This window comes from Falco rusticolus, chromosome 7, assembly GCF_015220075.1.
Source record: "Falco rusticolus isolate bFalRus1 chromosome 7, bFalRus1.pri, whole genome shotgun sequence".
In the NCBI taxonomy this organism is placed as follows: Eukaryota; Metazoa; Chordata; class Aves; order Falconiformes; family Falconidae; genus Falco; species Falco rusticolus.
This window is the reverse complement of record NC_051193.1, coordinates 2,601,589-2,620,979: the sequence shown is the minus strand read 5'-3', so window position 1 is coordinate 2,620,979 and position 19,391 is coordinate 2,601,589. Positions and strand designations below refer to the sequence as shown.

Genomic DNA, 19,391 nt, shown 5'->3' with positions numbered 1-19,391 from the left:
GCCAAAACCACTTGCTAAATACAACCTGAATTCGTGAGCTGTTTCTGTTGACTGAAACCTGAGTTATTCGGTGCATAAGCTGTTCGCTCAACGCCGCTTTTGCAGCCCTGCGTGCGTGCCCCACATCGCTGCGGCGGGGAGATGCATGTGAAGCAAGCAAGGCAGCAAACCCCGCGGCGTGCCCTCCTCCAGGGAAGGGGTGCAGGAACACCAAAGCCCAGGGACTTACCGTGGCAGCAGACCTCCACAGCTTCTTCGTTTTGGGTGCTGGAGGGGCTTCCCGTGCAGCGGGGGGAGAGGGGGGTGCTGCGGCCCCAGGCGGGAAGGACAGGGTGGTCCTGCCTGTCTCATGGGACCCAGCGCGAAACAGCGGGGCACCTCGCTCGCTCAGCCCTGGACACGCAGCCCTGCAAGACAGGAGGATGGGGAGAGCATGAGAAGGTGCTAAAGGGAGGCACATCCAATTTGGGCAGGAAAGGAGGGAGGCGTTGGGGGCTGACACCAAGCAGAGTTAAGGGATTAGGACAAGGTGGTGGCAGCAAGCAGCTCCAGAGCACTGGCTGGTGTCAGGTCTGTTCCCCTGCTCCCCCATGCAATGGTTTCCATCTCCTCTTGTCCTGCTCGAGGTGCACCCACCCATCTGCTTGCTAGCACAGGGCTTTCCATGCCAGCAGCCACACAAGAGGTAAGTGGGGAGGCTCCTGAAGCATCAGAGCAGCAGCAAGGCCAAGCAAGGGACCTGCCCCACTGGAGGCCACCTCTAGACAGGGTTGCTCCCTCCCTCCCACAGCCATCCATCACTGCAGCTAGCCCACACCACGCGGCATTGGCAGACAGCCACCAAGGCTTTGGCCACCTGACCTCTCTTGCTCAAGGAGGGATGATGTTCATCCCAGAACCGGTCAAAATCAGATCCCAGAGATAAGGTCTAACCACCACCCGAGAACCAGCTTGGGGCTGATCAGATTTTGCTAACAGCATACCCCACGGCCCCTCTCTCACGCCCTGAGGCCACGGGTGGGTGGTCCTGGGTGCTAATCCCTGCCACCGCCTCATGCCAGATCGAAGCCAGGTGACCCCAGCCCTACACTCTGAGGCACGGCCCCCAGGCAGGTGCCTGGGTGATACTGGGATGCTGGAGGGCAACGAGCCCCTTGAACCACAGACAAGGCTCCTGCTTTCAGCAAGTGGGAATCACGTTTTGATTGCAAAGCTCACAGTCCAAGAGTTTTCAAGCACAGAGTCCAGCAGCCCCACATTCTGCCTTGAATTCAGGGCCTCGCCACACGGAAAGGGAACGGAAATATTTTAAACTTGCTTTAAGTTTGCCATTGCTCCCCGAAGAGCTGCAGAATCCTCTGGGTGCACTGGCAGCATGCAGTAGAAAGCAGCAGAGCAGGCCAGATTCAGGAGGGCATTCTCAAAAGACTCCAAAACTTTAACCCAATCCAAAGTCATGGTTATAAAAACGTGGTTCGTGTTTCCACAGGAAGCCAGGTAAGGGTATTGCATGCCACAGTTCTGTGAAATCAGGAGCTGCCACCTAAACCCGAAATCCACAAGCCAGGTACAGAGTTCAGGTTAGAAACTTGGGCTCGTTTTTTCTCTTTTGCCTCTGGCTCAGTTCAGGGGCAGCAGCGCTGAGGCACTTCGGGAGCATTACCCTTCCAGCACCAGCACGCACCACAAAACGCTGAGGCTGGTGTCAGAAGACCTGTTTCTGCGAGATCACTAGCCCGATTGCTAGATGAAAGAGGATTAGATGAAGCTTAGACTAAGCATCTCAACAGCATCAACCCATAAGATGATGCTCAGCCATTGCTACTAAGGTAACAATGAGACAGATTTATCTGCTAAGAGAGAAAATTCTTACTCCAGAGAGTTCTCCTCGGCACAGAGAGGGGTGTTTGCTGGGTCCTCCGTAGGAGGCTCCGTGTCCACAGGGGCAGGGCAGACCTGGCTGCCCACAGGCAGGAATCTGCTGCAGGGAGTCACATGGAACAAGAGGCAGACTTGCTCCAAACTCAAACCTCCTCCCAAGTTCAGGGGGCAGCAATCGGAAACAGCCCATCTGTTCCTATAACACTGCACTAGCAGAGAAGTGAGGAGCCTGAAAATCTGAGCTCTAAAGAAATCAAAAGCACCAGAGCGAGAGAGAGAGCCAGCGAGCCTCCTGTAAGGGAAGGGATGCTATGTCTCATTGCAGCAGTGAGCCTGAGTTTGGAGATCTCAGTCCAAACCTCAATTAAATCTCTTGAGCAAGGGAGCTGCAGCAGCATCTCTGGGAGCAAGGGAGCCCTGCATCAACCCACCCTGCTAAGGATGGGGCGAGACAGCTGGAGCTCCCCAAACCTCAGGGACGGGCTGCAGACAGGGGAAGGGAAACAGAGGCAGGCACCGGTGGTGCAAGGGGCTGGCACGCAGGTGGTGCCATGCCGGCTCTGGAGGTAGCACAGCCAAACTCACCAGTGAGCTACACGGCCACAGCAATCCCAGCCCTGGCAAATGTGCCTTGTCGCACAGAACGGTGTTTCAAAAGAGAGTATTAAGTGATCAGTCAGCATTAAAAACAGCCAGTTGCGATGTCTCCCTTTTTTCCTCCCTCTGAGCCCACTTTTCATTTTAAGTATCTCCTCTTCTTTTTTTTTTACCTCCTATCCAAACAAACTCTGCTGTCAAGCCCAAACACTCACTTTGCATTTCTGTCACATTTGCTCAAATAAATCATTCAGAACCAAACTGAACCTTCAATCTTTCCCCTCCTCCCTTGAAGGAATGATGCTAAACCACCCAGGCAGCCTGGAAATCCAGTATTTGCCTGGTTCCTGCTAAAAGCTGGGAAGCAGGGTGTTGGCTGGGAGCAGAGGCATGGGAAGTAGTGGCCAGGTGGGATTTGGAAGGGCTGCCTACAAAGCATCTCTCCGTGTCAGGACATTCCAAAAAAACTATTTTTATACAGCCTTTATCCCCATGAGACAGAAATAATGAGGGAACAGAATGGGATAAGTGTGGGGAGACAGAGGGAGATTTAGGGGCAGGTCCTGAGCACCGCTCGGGTTCCCATGGGTTAGGCCAGCAAAGGGGGAGAGGTGGCTACAAGGAGGCACATCCAGCATCAGGAATGGGGCAGGAATACCTGGTCCCTCACCTTCGCAAGGAGGAGAAACTCAGATTTAGCAAAGAGTATTTATGAGTATTGAGGAAAAAAAGCCATGCCACAGGGAATAATGGGGCTTTCTTGTGGCTGGCAGCTGAATGGAATAAATCTATCCACTAGGCATAAATTGTTTAAGCAAAAAATCCCTCTCAACTTGAATATTTTGCAAGAAAAATAGCAACAAAAAAAGGAGGAAAACTCTGAACCGTCATCATTTCTCTCCTCAAGGTCAGAGCTATTATTCTTTTCTGCGAAGGAGAAAAACCACCTTTCACTACTAAGTTCAGTCAAAAGAAATGAAACCTTTAGGAAGTGTGTGCATTCCTGCCTGGACTGAGCACCTGGCTGTATTAGGCTAAGTAACAGGGCGTTATCTTTCAAAAGTGAGCGTGGGAAGGCGCAGTGGTGAGGCAGGGCAGCAGTCTGGAGCAAGGAGCAGCATGGTGCTTCACTGCAGGGATGGGGCAGGACCCCGGAGCCATACAGGGAGCTGTGCTGCATGGTCTGACCCCAGGGGCAGGATCCCCCTGCCATTCCCGGTCCACTCCTGCCCTCATCCCAAATGCAGAGGTACCAGCTCCTCCTGTCATCGCCAGGAGCAGACCTGGCTGCAGCAAACAGCTGGGATGGGGCAGAGGCACCCAGGGTAAGGGAGACATCACTCACTGGGGCTACAGCAGTCAAGATCAGGTTTGTGTCCGAGCAAAGGATCTAGAGCATCTTCAGTTATTATGCAGAGGCTGTGCTAAGGTTGCTGCTTTAGTGCACTGCAGGCACTAAATTAAGGGGACATTTACAACCCACAATGCAGAGAAGCAGCTGCTAAAGGTGGCCACGCTGAGTGACTTCACCTCTGGGTGAAATGCTCCATGAAACCTCAGCCACAAGGGATCAAGACAGAAAAACAAGTCCATCCTTCCACCCACAGCCCTGCTGGGCAATGCCAGGACACCTCTGGGCACCTGGGCTAACTGGGTACCAGTAACAACCTGCTCTGCTCAGTGCCAGCCTGGGTCTCCGAGACCTGCCCTGTTCGGAGGGGAGGCAAAGCCCACGGGATACTGATGTTTGGTCCCATTTGCAGAGTCCTGGTGTGCCAAACTGTACCGCTGGGACAGCACTCAGGTGGAGCAAACCCACGGGATCTGCTCCTCAGAAATGAGGCTCCCCCAGACCAAGCCTTGCCCCAGCACCGCACAGCGCAGACCAGCAAGGCAGCTGTCTCGAGCATCAACCAGCTCCTAGTGGCTGAACAAGCCCTGGTGGCCACTCACCCTTTTACCCTGCCCTTGATAGCCAGGCTGGCTGCAGCTGCCAAAAAGGGGGTCATATGGGGTGACAGCTCCTGCGGCCCCTCCTGGGGGCACCGGCACTGCCCCCCTTCCTCCTCCCGCAGCCATGCCAAGCCCAGCTCACCAGGGCTTTCCACCCAGCACTGCTCCTTCCTCCTCCTCCTCGCCCAGCAAGAACAGCCAACCTAGCCCCGGCCAAAACCCAGCGTGCCTGCACGGGTGAGCCAGCCGTGCCCCGCACTCCCCCTTCCCCAGTGCTGTGGCAGTGCCCGGCTCATTCGCTGAGGGGTGGCACCAGGACCTTTCCCTTGCAGGTCCAGGGATGTACCGTGCTGTGTTCAGCCGTGCAGAGAAGGGGCTGGCTCTTGGTGGGAGCTGGCACCGACCTACCCCAGCCCAAGGCACCAAGCCCAAAGGGGAAGCGGAGGAAGGCAAGGTGAGAGCAGGAATGAGCTAACATGCACACGAGATGAGGAGAAAGGATTAAGTCTGCTCCAGCCAGCACAAAGGCAGGAGGGTACACTGAGAGGGGATCTCAAGGTCGTGGTGCGCCGTGCCAAGCAGCATGCACGCCGGCTTTCGTCAATAATTCAGTGCGCTGGGTTATGAGCACAACCGTGCAAGGGCTGCGACTGGAGGCGGCATTTCTACCCAAGCAGAGGGAATGGCAGCGATGGGTGGGAGGGTGTCCCTGAACAGGGCTGCCGCACCGCCAGGTGCTGGGCACCAGGGAGGCTGGCCCACTTACACACTGGGAAGCACAAATGGCACCACAGTCACAGCCCTGCAGCTTGTAGATCCTTTTGAGAAAGTTAACTCTGTGAACTACCACCCAACCCCCAGGTGTTCCCTGCCTGTAGGATTTCACAGCCGCTGTAATCCCCTCCTGCAGGATGAGCTGTTTGCCTGGAGGTGCCATGTTTTAGAGAGATTTGAACCCTCCGTCACTGGGACCAGCCCAGGACAGCATCCATGGTCCCTCATGCAGACAGACTGCTGCACCCTGTGCAGCCCCCGGCAGAGCAGGGTGCCAGCAGCACCAGCCAGCCCAGGCACTCCGGGAGCACCCTTACTCAAAGGATTGCTCCAAATCCCCCAGCTAGGAACAGATGGCTGCTCCTCTGCAGGTTCACAGAGACCTCTCCTGCCGGCCAGCAGAGCCAAGATCCTGCAGCTCCCATGTCTTTGGGAACCTCATGCTTGAATGCACTCAGAGGTACTGCACTTGACAAAGGCATACACGGGGGACAATTTCTGGCTTCTGCTGTGGAGCAGGTCAGACCAGTGGGTCACAAATTGTCTCCTTTGTATGTGCAACAGGTGGAATGCAGAGGTCTTGAACTCCTTCAGAAGATCAGCCCTGAGCCTGGAGGGCTGCCCTGAGCAAGGGATCCTGCCATTGCAACCCAAAGCCTGCACAACAGGCCCCCAGGCGAGCATGTCACAGGGTGAGCATCAGATGAGCCATGGGGAAGCCGAAGTCACAGCCAAGGCCAGTTACAGGAATAGAATTGGCTCAGGCTGAGCAAATGTAACTTTCCAACCAGCCATCCATCCTGCAGACCAGCTGGCTGCCATGTCTGTGCACCTCCCATCCATTTCAAGTGTCCTGATAACACCGATGCTTCACAAGACTAGCTCAAGAAGGCTTGGGAGAGTTATTATCCAAAGCCAGGTGGCTGGACTTGACCCAAATCTTAGGCAAGTGATTAAAATGATTGGCATTTTTTTGGAAAGAAAAAAACTGCTGTGCTGTACTTGCCATCCATCTTCAGAAAACTATTAACTGCAGTCACAGAACTGGACACACCTGTAAGGTGACACAAGCACTTGCAGACTGATGAAGCTCATCCTCACCTGCAGCTCTGGGACCAGCCACCCCCTGCAGGCTCCAGAAGTGAGGAGCTTTGGCCAAGATGCACTTGAGCATTGTGTTACCACACCTGGGCAGCTCTTGCTGCAGGATCCGGGATGCAATACTCATTCATGGGGATGAGCGCTGAACTGCTGGTCTGCACGCCCCATGGCTTGGGGGAGTTTCATGCCATGGGTTATGAGATGCATCTATTCTGGCTGGGAACATTGTCACAAAACTGCCTTTGCTTAGGACCTGCATTCAAAACCTACCCAGGCCCTCTGCTCCTACAGGACACAGTAACACTGCCAGCCAAGAACAAGACATCTTCTTCCCCTTTGACTGCGTATGCTAAAAATAAAGTTTCTTTTCTTTCAGAGCAAAGGAAACTAAAGGCAGCAGCATTTCCAGGTGATCAGACCGTAAGAGCAGCTTCTGAATGACGCCAAGCAGATCCCAGCCTCTCCCCTGGGCAGCTCCCAGCCCCACCACCTCCCATACCCTCCTTACCACTGCCCCACAGTGCTGTCCCCCACATTCCCAGGATGGCCAGGAGCTGGGGTGCTGCTCCCAGGCACACTGGGGATTCGGGCCAGCTTTCCTACATGCCAGGGTAGAAAGACACCCCGCTCACTCTCTTCTGGGTTCAACACCAGCACCCAAAACTCAGCTGTCAGCCCATTACAGATTGAGGGAATGACCTAAAGGACAAGCCCTGCCTGTCTGATGAGCCAGCACAGCCCCAACAGCCCACATCTACTTGATTCTGTTTGACCACACTGCCCCAAGGACTGGCAACCCAGGATTTACAGACCAGGGACACTGTGTGGCCTCAGGGTTATTTTGCACGTCCTTGTCCTTGCCCCTGCAGAGTACAGTATCCAGGAATCTCTGGGGAACAGAGGGAGGTCATTCAGTTTGATGTCCTGTACGTAACCAACCCCTGCCAAATGCTCAGCTGGGGCACCAACTTTGAAGCTGCCAAAATTGCTGTGCTGAGAAGTTGAACCGTGCTTAGATGGGGATCCCAAACAGGGTAAAATCTGCATTTAATACATATTATCCTAACATCTCCCCATCTGTCCACTTCCCTCACATGTCTGTAACTGCAGTGTGCCAGGGCTGCCTGATATCAATGGCACTTTAATTTCATAATTCCCAACTTATTTAGAGCAATTAGGAGGCAATGAGCACACGCCGGGGGCCAGGATGCACTTGAATAGCATCCAAGGGTTACCGCAGTATCACAGGAGACCTTAAGATGGAATTATCAGTCCACAAAAAAAACTTGAATAAAAAGGAAGGAGATCCCCAAAGGGAGGATAAGGTTCTTCTTGGTCCTATAGGCCCCTTTCTAATTTGAAATCAGCTGACAGAAATATAAAGAGATGATATTCCTCATTTAATTAGTGAAGAGAGAGCATCTCAGGTTGGAAGACAGAGATAGATGCTTTGCCTGGGCATCTGGCTGGAGAAACGATCAGGGGAGCAAGGCAGGGATTCCTGCGAGGTCAATTACCCAACCTCACTTCAGGCAAGCAAGTTTTGCCATTGACTTTTCTGGGAGCAGATGCAAAAAAAAAAAGAACTGAGCCATTTTGGAAATCCTAGCCAGAAAGGCAAAGCAAAGAGTAAGCCGCTTCTCCCCAGCAATTTCAGCTGGATGGCAGGAGCACTGCACTGAGCCAGTGCCACCAAGAAAGCCATCAAAAAAAGGCAGCCAGTCCGCAGCCTGGCTTCCCAACATCCCATTTCATGCAAGGCAGGTGAGGTGCCAAAGGAGGGGACAGCTCCTCACTTCTGATTTAGCCACATGCCCACACTCCTCCCGCACAGGCTCTTTAAATGCCTGGCTGCGTGAGAAAAGCAATGGCCTATTTTTTCTGAGCAGCTCAGTACAGCCTCCACCTCAGAGCACAGCGCGCCCAGGTCTTATTTAGGATGCTTCAGACACATCCAGAGGTACTTTGGGAACAGTCTGTGGAAAGAGAAGACTGAGTGGGCAACCTGAGTCACTTCATTGCTTACAGAAGTGTACACAAGCATCTTCCATTTGAGCAAAACTCAGCACAGCTCCTGGTGACTCTGGGGACCAGAGGAAAGTGCATCTTCTCTAACACACTCTGCAAATACAGAATAACTGCACACCACCTTTCTCATCCAGGCTTACCAAAAGAGGGATCATCCCCCTGGCAGCTACGATCCAAACCTCTGATCCTGGCAATTCCTCCACAATGCAGGAGGAACCAAGAGCTGCTCTAATCTGCTCTGATGGGCGAGGGCTGTGGAGGAGATTAGCTTCCCTCTAAGGTGGAGAAAACAGAGCAAGACATGTGAGGGGAGAAGTGTGTGCACATGCGTGTGCGTGCCCTGAAGAGAGATGATTACGGCTGGCTGAAAAACTCCGCTCTGAACTCGCTGCCAAAGAGTCTGACTCATGCAGACAAATCAGCTCAGCACCACCCGCTGCACATGGGAAAAGGAGGCGGTGAGCACAGGAGACCCCGGCCCAGAGCCACGACAGGCTCAGCCTCTGCCTTGAGCCCTGTCCTTGGGGAAGTCAATTCAAGCTGTCAAAAGGGCCAAGATCCCCATACGCTGGGGCTGAGAAGGATCCCCGCAAGGCAAGGACACGCATTACCTTTCCTCAGGAATGCCGGTAAGAGGTGCTGGTTTGTGCCATGAGGCCACAAAGCCTCTGCTCGCCCACCCAGCAGCACAGCCCAGGTCACACAGGCTGGCCCTGGGCTGTCCTTCCAACGCACCTGTCCTCCCCTCAGACAGGGCAGGGCCACAGGCTCCCCTCGCTCTCCCAGTCTCCCCTTTCCGCTAAGGCTGGCCACACCAGCACCACACAACGCCAAGGTGCCTGCTGGGGGGTTCAGGTGCCCTGACCCAGCTCAGAAAAAAGCCCTGCTCATTACAGCTGCAAGATGCTAATGGCTCCTGGACACTGCACCGCAGCGACCGACAGTGCTTCCAGCTCTCCATCAGGGTATTTATTTTCCACAAGATAAAAGCCACAAAGTGGCACCCAGCACAGGCGATGCTATTTCACAGAACTTCTGATGCCATCAGCAACCACACGCACAGCAGCTCCCCAGGACAGCAGGGAGGGAGGTGCATGGGAATATATGAAAAGTGCCAAAATATGAACTGCTAATAAGATGTATTTTCAAATGTCACCAAATTATGATCTATTGATCTTGCACCAGAAGTTTGACTTTTTCTGCGTAATATTAATTTATGTCACTTACACGTTCTGGGAACTGCAGACTGAATGAGTGCCATTATACTAAAATTAGGTATTACAATTATTAACTGCTAGGGGCCGAAACCAGCAAGGTGCTGAAGAGCCAGTCCAGAATAACACAGTTTAACAACCTGCTGGGAGCACCCGTAAGCTTGAGCACATCAATGCAGCAGTGTGGGACGGGGCACAAGGCTCACCACAGAGCAGGCTCTGCTCTCAGGACGGCACCCCTGCCCCAGGAAGAGCCTGGAAGAAGCAGATTTGGGCGCAGTTAGGAACACGAGCCAAGTCCTCCCCTGAATCAGGGGAACCCGAGGGAGGAAAGTGTTTCCAACCTTATCTGACACACAGCTACGGCCTGACAGCCCCACCAAGCTGCTAGGGGGCTGTGACACATGGCCAGGGCAGGATGCTGGGGAGATCTTCTAGACTGGCTAAAGCCCTTACCAGCACCTGCAATTCCGCATGGAGGTCACACCAAACCTGAGAATGTGATTCTGGTAGGAACACTAGAAACAAGTCCTCTAGCAGAAGGCTTTTGCAAAAGCTGAAAATGCTCCAATGGGACTTTGGCCAAATATTTTAGATTCCTTTTAAAAACAAGACCAATCCATAGTCACTTTAATGATCCCATTGACTGATCTTCACTAAGTGATAACAAAGACTAGTTGTCTCCTTTAGGCCACTACATCATGGCTGAGAGCATCAAGAGGCGAAGGTGATGGGCTTGGAGAGGAAGAGCATCCTTCCTTCACTCCACTTCAGCTGCTAATAGGCATGCCAGAGCTCTCTAAATAGCATTACATTAGTGCTGCATAAAAGCAATAAAGCCCTAAAACAACACATTACATATTTACTGAAATGCATGTCACACAAAAGACTGTCCCCAGGACACCACATGAAGACCTGAAATAGCAAAGCCCAGGGCTGTAAAAAGCACCAGACTGGGCAGACATCCACCGTGCCCACAGCCGCGGTGAGGGTGCACGTGAGGGCTGGGCATGCAGGAGCTTGGCTCCGGGGAGCCAAAGGGATAATCCAGCCATTGCATTTACCCAAAGCAGCATAAAAGAGTCCTCTCTGCCAGAAACTTGGGCAAACCCCAACCATCAGGCATAGAGTCTGCAGAGAAATCAGCATCCAGATGAGGGATGCAGCATCCAGGGCGAGACCTGCTGCTGTGCCAGTGCACAGCCCTGGCAGCTGCCTGCCTGGCACTGACCTGCAGTTTCACCCCGCTCCTTTGTTTTCACTTCCAGCACTTAACTTTCACTCCTAAACTCAATGAATTGTCGTTTCCAAATGTCTTTTGCCCACAGGAAAGGGAAATGCACAAAGTGCTGTTTGATACTTTCCGATAACCATCACCATGGCACAGGGCTGATGTGGAGCCTTCAGAAGTAAAATTGTCATGACAATTTTGGTGGCATGAAATAAGTGGGTTTTGGAAGACCTTTTTCTCCCTCTGCTCCCAGCACTTGGCAGGCCTACAGCATGTTTCCATAGCCAGGCATATGGCAAGATTACTGGACCTGCCACCACAAAGGACCATTAAATGCACCTTAGCTGGAAAGGTGAGATCCCCAGCAGCCTGGGGCAGAGGAGAAGCAGACAGATGTGCTGGGACAGAGGTGGAGAACTAGAAGAGTTCAGAGGCAGAAGTGGAGGGCTCCCCCCTGCACCAGTGCTGGAGAAGTGGAAAGAGTTTGAGAACTTTTGGATGCACGTTTTCCCCCTGCCCTTAGGAAGGACAGATTTGCTAAATCAGCACAGCTTTGCATGAGAGCTTTGCCCTTATTGGCAAGCAGGAGAGGAGCACAGAGCAGCCCGGTGCACATCTGACCCCGCACCCTCACCTGCTGGCCATCAGGATGAGTCAGAGCCCCTTGCAGCCAGCGGGGCCAGCACTCTCCAGGAGGTCTGTGGTCCCTGCCACCACTGCTGTGTCACCCAGGGCACAGATCCAGAGCACAACACTGAGACAACCTCACCCAGGTAGCTGTCTGCCCAGCTCCCTGCCGCTGGCATCGCAGCAGGAGCCTGCTGCAAGTTAGCAACTCCCCAGCCCCAGGGGCATCAACCCCTCCGCATCAATGGAAGCCCACTTTCTGAAGACTCCTTCTGGAGGAGGATTTCTCCAGGACAGCTTGCAGAGGTGCAACCAACACATGACATCAGAGGTACTGGCACGCCTGCAGAGCTCCCCAGTGCCCCAGGGCACAGCTGCATGTCCTTACCCCACACCACGCAAGCCAGCCACAGCCCCTGCACCTGGCCAACAACCAGGGGTGGCAGGGAGTGATGCAGTGCCCAACAACTTTTGTGAGTTACTGTGTCACGCCAAACGGCCCTGACCTTTTCAATATTCTGTATTTTTATTGGCTGCCCGTTTCCCCTTGATCCCCACAGGCTCATTAGGCAGTGTGGAGCCACAGGCAGCCCCAGCAGCCAGCGCCGCTGCACAACACCGAAAAGGTCAGAGACATGAGGCCGAGTGAAGCAGCTCTCGGGAGGGCAGTTACAGTGGGACGGGAATGCTCCCTGCACACCAGGACCTGTTTCTCAGGGACTCCCCCAAGGTACAGCCCCCACCCTGGGGTGGCAGGGACCTGCAGCCCACACACACCCGCTCCCAGCCAGAGCGACTGTAGCGGCAAGAGGACCTGCCCGTGGCTGGGGCTTGGTACATGTATTTGCAATAAATAAGTACGTACTTGCAAGGGAGCACAAGGCAGGGCTGTGCTCCTACCCCACAGAGCCAGCAGAGGGGCAGGCTGCAGAAGCGGTCACAGCTGGCACAACCGAGCCCCACGGCTCCTTCTCAGGTGCTGCCAGCAGGGAGAGGACCAAGAACATTTCCCAGAGTCTCTGGCACACTGGGATAGGGAGGGTAGCTACCCAAGCCGATTACCACGCATCTCTAGTAGATGCCAGAGGAGACTGTCCGGAGCCCAGGCCTCCCCCGAGGCATTCGGGGGAGCAAAGGGATGTCATCCCTGCTAGCAGGCTGCAAGGTGGGCAGGGGCAGCACACAAACAGCACAGCTGCTTCGCTCACAGCCTTTTGATCAGCCACAGTCCAGCCCAGCCACCTTCACATGAAGGAAAAGCATGCCACCCCCTTCCTAAGGGCCTGGCACCCCCTCTGCATGCCCCAGAGGCGAGGCTGAGCCCCAGGAGTCAGCCTTCACCCCACATATGGGCCCCAGCCCCAGGAGGGCACTGTGAGCCCTGCCTTCAGCAAGGCCACAGATCCTGAGCAGGACCACCGGTGGATAACACACACCACCCCAGCTGGGCTCGCCACGCTGGTCCTCAGCATGCCCAGTCACGAGCACAACACATTGAGAAAGCCCAACTTCAGACACGTGCTGGAGCCTACCCAGGAGGTGGTAGGACAGCCAGTGCTTTCCCAGAGCTGTCAGCCCTCTACCATGGGGTCAAAACTCACCAGGCGGCTTCAGAAGCACGTCTCCTGCCAGCAAGGGCTGGCTGCTCTTTCGGGGAAGGCAAGCCAGGAGCAGAAGGTGCTCTCTACGATGAGGCACGAGCCCATGGCTCCAAACACAGCAGGCACAGGTGGGTGCTGCAGCCAGGTCCATCAACAGCAACAAACCAGGTCCAGGGGTCCCACAGGCAGCCCAGGCTGGAGCAAAAGGAGACACCTCCACCCCCACTGAAGCTCAAGGAAGGCGTGAGGGGGCCAGCCCAGAGCTTAAATACCCCGGCTCCCTTGGAGACAGTCAGGTGCAGGCTCCAGGTGCGGGTGCTTAGCACAATTAAGGCCCTTAAGCAATTAGCTTGACTCACGTCAGCTGGGCTCCCAACGGCCACCCTCCCCTTCATATGGTAGGTGACAACCATGTTTGGGCAGCATGGCCAAGCAAAGTGATAGAGCAGCCTGCCTGCTGAGGGGGTCCCTGTGCCCCTGGGCAAAGCCACTCAGGCCAGGGGCTGTTGGATGGGCTGTGCTGCCTCTGGGCAGCCCTGAGGCATGGGGGGGCAGCTGCCCCAGTCCCCATAACGGTTTTCGTGCCATTTCCCAGTACCACCAATGCGATCAGTGCCAAGAGGCTGCACAGGGAGAAGTGGGGGTGGCTGCTGCAAGGAGAAGGGCTCTGCCTGTGCTTGCTTGTATGCCGTGGTGGGGGACTCGGCTGCCCCACGGATCCAGCCCCTAGCCTTTCATCGGCTCATAAATGTTCAAAACCAGGGAGATGCGCAGTAAATGCTCTTTATCAATACATACTGCCAGAGTGAGCGTGGCCAGGGCTACCGGGGCGGGCATGTTGGAAACGGCTAAATGGCACTCAATAAGCTTGTCTTTTGCCAATATAAAAACACACCCAAAAAAGACCCCAGCCCGGTGGTGGGAATAATAAAGGACAGAAATAAAGAGGCAACAGCCAGAAACACCACAGGGGAGAGCAGGGAGGAAGGGCAGAGCCGCTCGGCGAGGGCTGCAGAGCTCCTCGGGATGAACACAAAGGGTTAAAAACTGCAACAGCTACTTTCTGAGAAATGGAATATATCACAGCCCTGGCAACGTGTGCTGAGATTTTTCTAAAATAATGTTAGATTTTTTGGTGTTTTTTTTTAAAAAACTGGATCTGGGCAAAGGAGTGCATTGACATTAGTGACAGATGGGATGGAAAATTTTTTGTTTGGAAAAAAATATCTTCTTTTGAGTCACATGCACGAAGAAAGGAAAACAACTTAACCCCTCCGGTCCCCCTCCGAGGATGAGCTGTAACACGGCAGCGAAGAGCCAAATCCCGACGGGCTGCTGGGGCAGACCCCTGCCCTCCAGGTCAACAGAAGCCAAAGCTGGAAGGAGCAGAGACAGCAGTTTTGCCCTACAAAAAGCCATTTTTCTACTTTCCTGGAAGGCAGCGAAGGCAAACTGGCACTCAGCCCTCCCCGTTCAGCCCAGGTGGCCTTGCTTAGGAGAGGTGTCATCCCTGCAGCCCCAGCACCACAAGGCCGTGGTAATGGCAAGTCCCAGGAGCCACATTGTCACCTCCTTCTTGGCTCTGCTTGGCCAAGCCCAACGCTCAGCCCAGGGACCCAGCGGCCCCGGGACAGCATCAGCCACGTGTGATCCCAGAGCAGGGACGGGCTTAGCAAGACCTTTGCTCACACCAGGATCGTTAAGAGACGAGATCTGGGGAAGATGGGCTTTATCTGGAAAGCAGAGCCAAGCAAGGCATCGTGTTTGCCTGGCAAAAGTGTGGAGAAGGGAGGAGTGAGGGGCAGGAGGAGGGCTGGGATGAAGAGCGGGGCACAGGGGGGAATTACAAGGTGTTTGCCCTTGTGGTGAAACTGGCTGGAGATGAACTCCCACTGCTGCTGTTTTGACAGCCCAAACACACTCGCTCACACAATATCTCTGTCTTGTTAAAGGTAATTACAGTTCTTCCTGTGTAATGAGATGGTTTTTAAAGGCCATTCAAAAGAAATTTTCTATAATGAGGTTAAGGGTTTTATGGTGTTATACATCAAGGGAGCTGGTAATTGGTCGGATCCAGGCAGCATCCTGAAGCAGGGAGATAGGAGGTTCTGTGAATAATAGGCTAGCACAGAGTGCAGAGTCTCCAAAATGTTTTGGTTCTGCAGAGGACGGACAGTAAAAGTGAAGGAAGGAGGGAAGAAAAGAGAGAAAACAAAAGGCAGAGAGTTGGACGCTGCCAGCTCCTGCAGGACTGCAGTGGCTTCTTCCATGTTGCTTTGGGTGGGTTTTGAGGAGCTGCTTGAGAGAAGGACTAGCATGTGTGTAGTGGGTCCCACAGGACACCGCTCCTGGTCCGGGTGGGAAACACCGCTCTGCCAGTGGGCGCAGGGTGGCAGCCGGCTCGGTGCCGGGCAGGCAGCAGGGAGAGGGCAGGCAGGGACTGCCTGCACAGCACGGCACGGCTGCGAGATCTGCCTGATCCAGACTTGCATGCCACCCCCGCCTGCTCCATCTGGAGAGAGGAAGAGCAGAAGGCTTTGCCCGCACAGGGATCTCCCCGCTGCGCACAACCGCACGGCTGCGGTGGGTTGAATGCTGTGCGGGTGAGTGTAAGCTGCTCCTGCCTCTTCCCTCCAATGAGTCCCAGGTCCCTCTCTCAGGAAAAGCCCCGGCAGACCTGTCACCCAGCCCTCAGATCAAGCCTTTCCCCACCAGATCACTCCTTGTTTATTATTGCTGCTGCTGCTGCTGCTGCTTCCACTCCCTCCCGACATCTCTGCTCTTCCAGGGCTGCCCAGCAGCGGGATCATTATTCCTGTGCGTTTAGCAGCAGCTCCCCGGTGCTGCTGCCGAGGGCCTGCAGCATTTCTCTGTATTTAGAAGAAGCTGACGGTGGCTGAGACACTGCTGTGGCTGAACAACCGGGAGCCAAGCTCAAAGAGTGGATATTTTAGTGCCACCCCCAACCCGTGAGCCCCAGGCACTAGCAACTTCATAGCAAAGCTTGTTCTCTTGGGATCTCCAGCCCACTTCTTCATGCTGAAGAGGCAGGAGTGGCAGCAGAGAGACAAGTACCTGAACTCTGGGAGGCTTAAGTGCTCATCTGATTGAAAAATCAGCCTTTAGATGCGTAGAGGTTCACCCACCACTTTTGCTGGCAGTGCTGAAGGAGTCGGACGAGGCTGCTGGTGATGGCAGGGGAGGATGCTCTTTGCATTACTCCCACCTCCTCTGCGAAGATTGCTGGCTTGGGTGGTTAGCAGGGAATGACTGAACCCCAGCTTCCCTAATAAACCTAATTTTTCCCTCAGCACATCAGTTGAACTTCCTGTGAACCTCAGAAGATGTTTGAGTCGGGGCTTTTTTGTTCGTTTGTTTTAGTTTTCCCAAGGGTAATCTGCCCATACATCTGCTTTATAGCCCATAACCTGCCCTTAGCAAAAGCCAGGCCTAAGCTCTGGGTCGTGATCTCGTGACCCAGTGGGGCAGTGGAATCATCTTTCCAAGGGATGGACTCACACCAGGATGTGTGGGGCTGGAGCTGAAGTCCTTGGAGAACCTGGCACAGCTGGAGGTGGGAATTTGCAGGCAAATCCTGAGCGGATGCGATTGCTGCACGGGGCTGTGGGGCGGGGGGGGGAAGGGAAGGGGCTCTCCCTGGCACTGGTGCTTCCTGCGCCTGTCAGCTTGCAGAAGAAACAGAAACATTTCCCAAGCCCTTGGTTTCAAACCACACGAAATGGATGACGCCACCAGTCGCTGGGTAACATACATTCCTTGCCTTATTCCGCCTGAGGAGTGGCATTCAATATCCTGCCTATTTATGTTTTTTAAAGACCAATTAAATATTAAAGGCATTTATCAAGGTTTAACGCTGCAGCGAGTGCATCAGCTTGGATGCCATGATGCCAGCGCGTGTGGTTTCAGCGGGAGGTGCCAGGGGAGCCACAGGTTTCTCAGCTGCTCTGCCCTGCACGGAGCCAGCTACGCAGAGCACGGGGGGGACACGGGTGGCCCAGGGGACTCCAGAGGGGACACTACTGCCCTTTTCAGCTCCAGGTCTCTGCCTTGGACCTGCGCTAGGTGGGCGCAGAGGGCTGCAGCTGCCCGAGATGCACCCGCTCTCAGGACGTGTCCCCACCCGGGGTGCGAAAGCCCCTAATCACACACCAAAACTTTTCTCCGCTCTGCTCTGGAAACCCGAAATCACAGCCACTGCCTGAATAGAGCTGCTTTGGGAATTTGTCAACCAAATGTGTTTTCATCAGTAAATACCAGTTTGTTGAAATTCAAAGCCTCCCAAAAAAGGATCAATTGTGACAAATTACCCATTTCACAAAAATTCTGGAAAAAGGCTCAGAAGGTCAAAATGTCCCATTTTTGACACATTTGAAATGAAAGAAAATCATTTTTTAGGTTAATAAATCTAAGGTAATTTATAGTTTTGCAAAAAGAACTAGAAATGAAAAGCAACTATCAAAATGTTTTGAAATTATTTTTAAAAAAACCCTATTCAGTGCAATCAAAAGGGCTGGGGTTTTTTTTGAGATATTTTTTTTTTTACTGCTGTTGGAATTTTACGTCTCTGTTCCTGTTGCTGGTGGGAACTGGTTTCTTTTCTATCTGAAGAACTGCAGGGGCAGGGAGATGCTTTCTCCGCCGCTGGTCTCACTAACACGACCTCAGCTGGGTTATTGACATTACAACAGATGCCAGCGGCCTCCGCTAAGCTCCACTGCCCGGGAGGTTCCGGGTGAGCACGGCCGCAGCCACCCACCGCACTCCCCGTCCCGGTGCCAGCCCTGCCACCCGGGGCGAGCCAGGAAGACCCATCGGCTCAGCCACCACCGTAGGGAGCTGGTGGCACACAGGGCAGGAGGCAGGTTACAGCGCAAGCTGCCAAGGGGACGGGATCCCTCTCTCTGGCTGTTCACGGGCTCCGTGCAATGAACGAACCCCAAGGAGGTGAACAGGCAGCAAGCCTTTGGGCACAGAGCAGGTGACAGTGCTAGGCAGGGAGTGGATGAGGGGAATGCTTCCTCTGCCCTCCTCGTCCCCCTCAGCCCCGCGGGCTGCGCTTGTGTCCCCCCAGATCTGCAGCATCACACACTGGCACCCGACATGGGAAAGCAAGACTTCTCCATCGGGCAGCATAAAACCTGCAGGCCTGGAAAAAGGGCATCCCGATCAATAGGACACCCCTCTGCCACCATCTGGCATTGACAGCTTCTCCGCGGATGTGCCACCCAGGGCCCCGCGTTGTCACTCGTGTCCCCAGCACCTGGTACCTGCGCTTTGGGGTGGCTGTGCCAGGGCAGTCTGGGGCTCCGCGGCTGGTGTGCAGGTGGGCACGCACTTTGCGATAGACATCTGGGCGAAGATAAAGGCAGCAGAAAGGGAAAAGATGCTGATAGGAATAAATGAGGCTGAGATAATGAAGCAACATCCAACATTTCCAGCAATGAGTAATAGGCAGGCAGATCGAACGGGCACCCCGTTAGGGGTAGCAGTGAGAGGGGGAGCCAGCCGGTCCTCTCCTTCCCCCAGCACGCTCCTTCCCCCTCTCTCTTCCCTCCTTCCTTGCCCTCCTCCCCCTGCATAAATCTTTCATCCAGAATAACGTCTCTCTTCATAGGGAGAGAAAGAATTAAATATTTCACGAGACTGCAGTCAATCTTGCAGGGCCCTTCTGTTGACATTTCAAACATGTATTTGACATTGCTTTCTCATTCCCTCCTGGTAGAGCAGAGAGCTCTGCAGAAAGCTGTTACCGTTTACAAGGAGGGGAAACTGTGGGCTCTTCAAATCACCTTAATGGGAAATGAGATGGAGGGAACAGCCCTCTGCCACCCTGCATCCCTCTCTGTTTATCTCCCCTCCCTTTTCTTCTCCCTCCCTCTCTGTCTCTGCCTGCCCAGCTCCCCCAGAGCATGGGCAGCCCCTGCCCTGTGCTTTGTCCCTCCCTTCCAGCAAAAGTTGAGTTGCGTCCTTGCTGTGTCCAAGGCAGGACCTAAAAGCCACTGGCTCAGTCGGCTCTGAGGGTCTGACAAAGCATCGCTGAGCCACACACTGGGGGGACCTCAGCCCCTCTGCCCGGTGGCACCTGTGACAGTTCCCCCCCCAGGCAGAAAGCACAGCTCACGCCGGGAAAAGGATATAGGTTGGGGTTTCATTCTGCTGCCAACCTCCCCATGTCAGCTGGCCATTAACACCTGGAAGGAGGGTGATGAGAGCCTTTCTCCCCCAAATCCACATTCTTCTCCCCAGGGAATTTGTTAGTCTTGGATGCTCCCGTGCAGCTCTGCCACCAGACAGAACAAGCCTTGGGCAGCACAAAGACAGTGTTACACAGCAGCAGTGACTGCAAGGTCTGCTTGCGCCATG

General features: G+C 54.2%; 1 protein-coding gene across 2 annotated transcripts in view; it reads right to left on the bottom strand.

Annotated features, from left to right (window-relative positions):
- LINGO1 (leucine rich repeat and Ig domain containing 1) overlaps positions 1-19,391 on the bottom strand; it is a 169,601-nt gene that overhangs the window by 68,769 nt on the left and 81,441 nt on the right. For both annotated transcript variants that reach the window (XM_037395821.1, XM_037395822.1), the window contains one exon: positions 230-407. The gene's annotated coding sequence lies outside the window, so the exon portion shown is untranslated. The remainder of the gene's footprint in view (positions 1-229; positions 408-19,391) is intronic.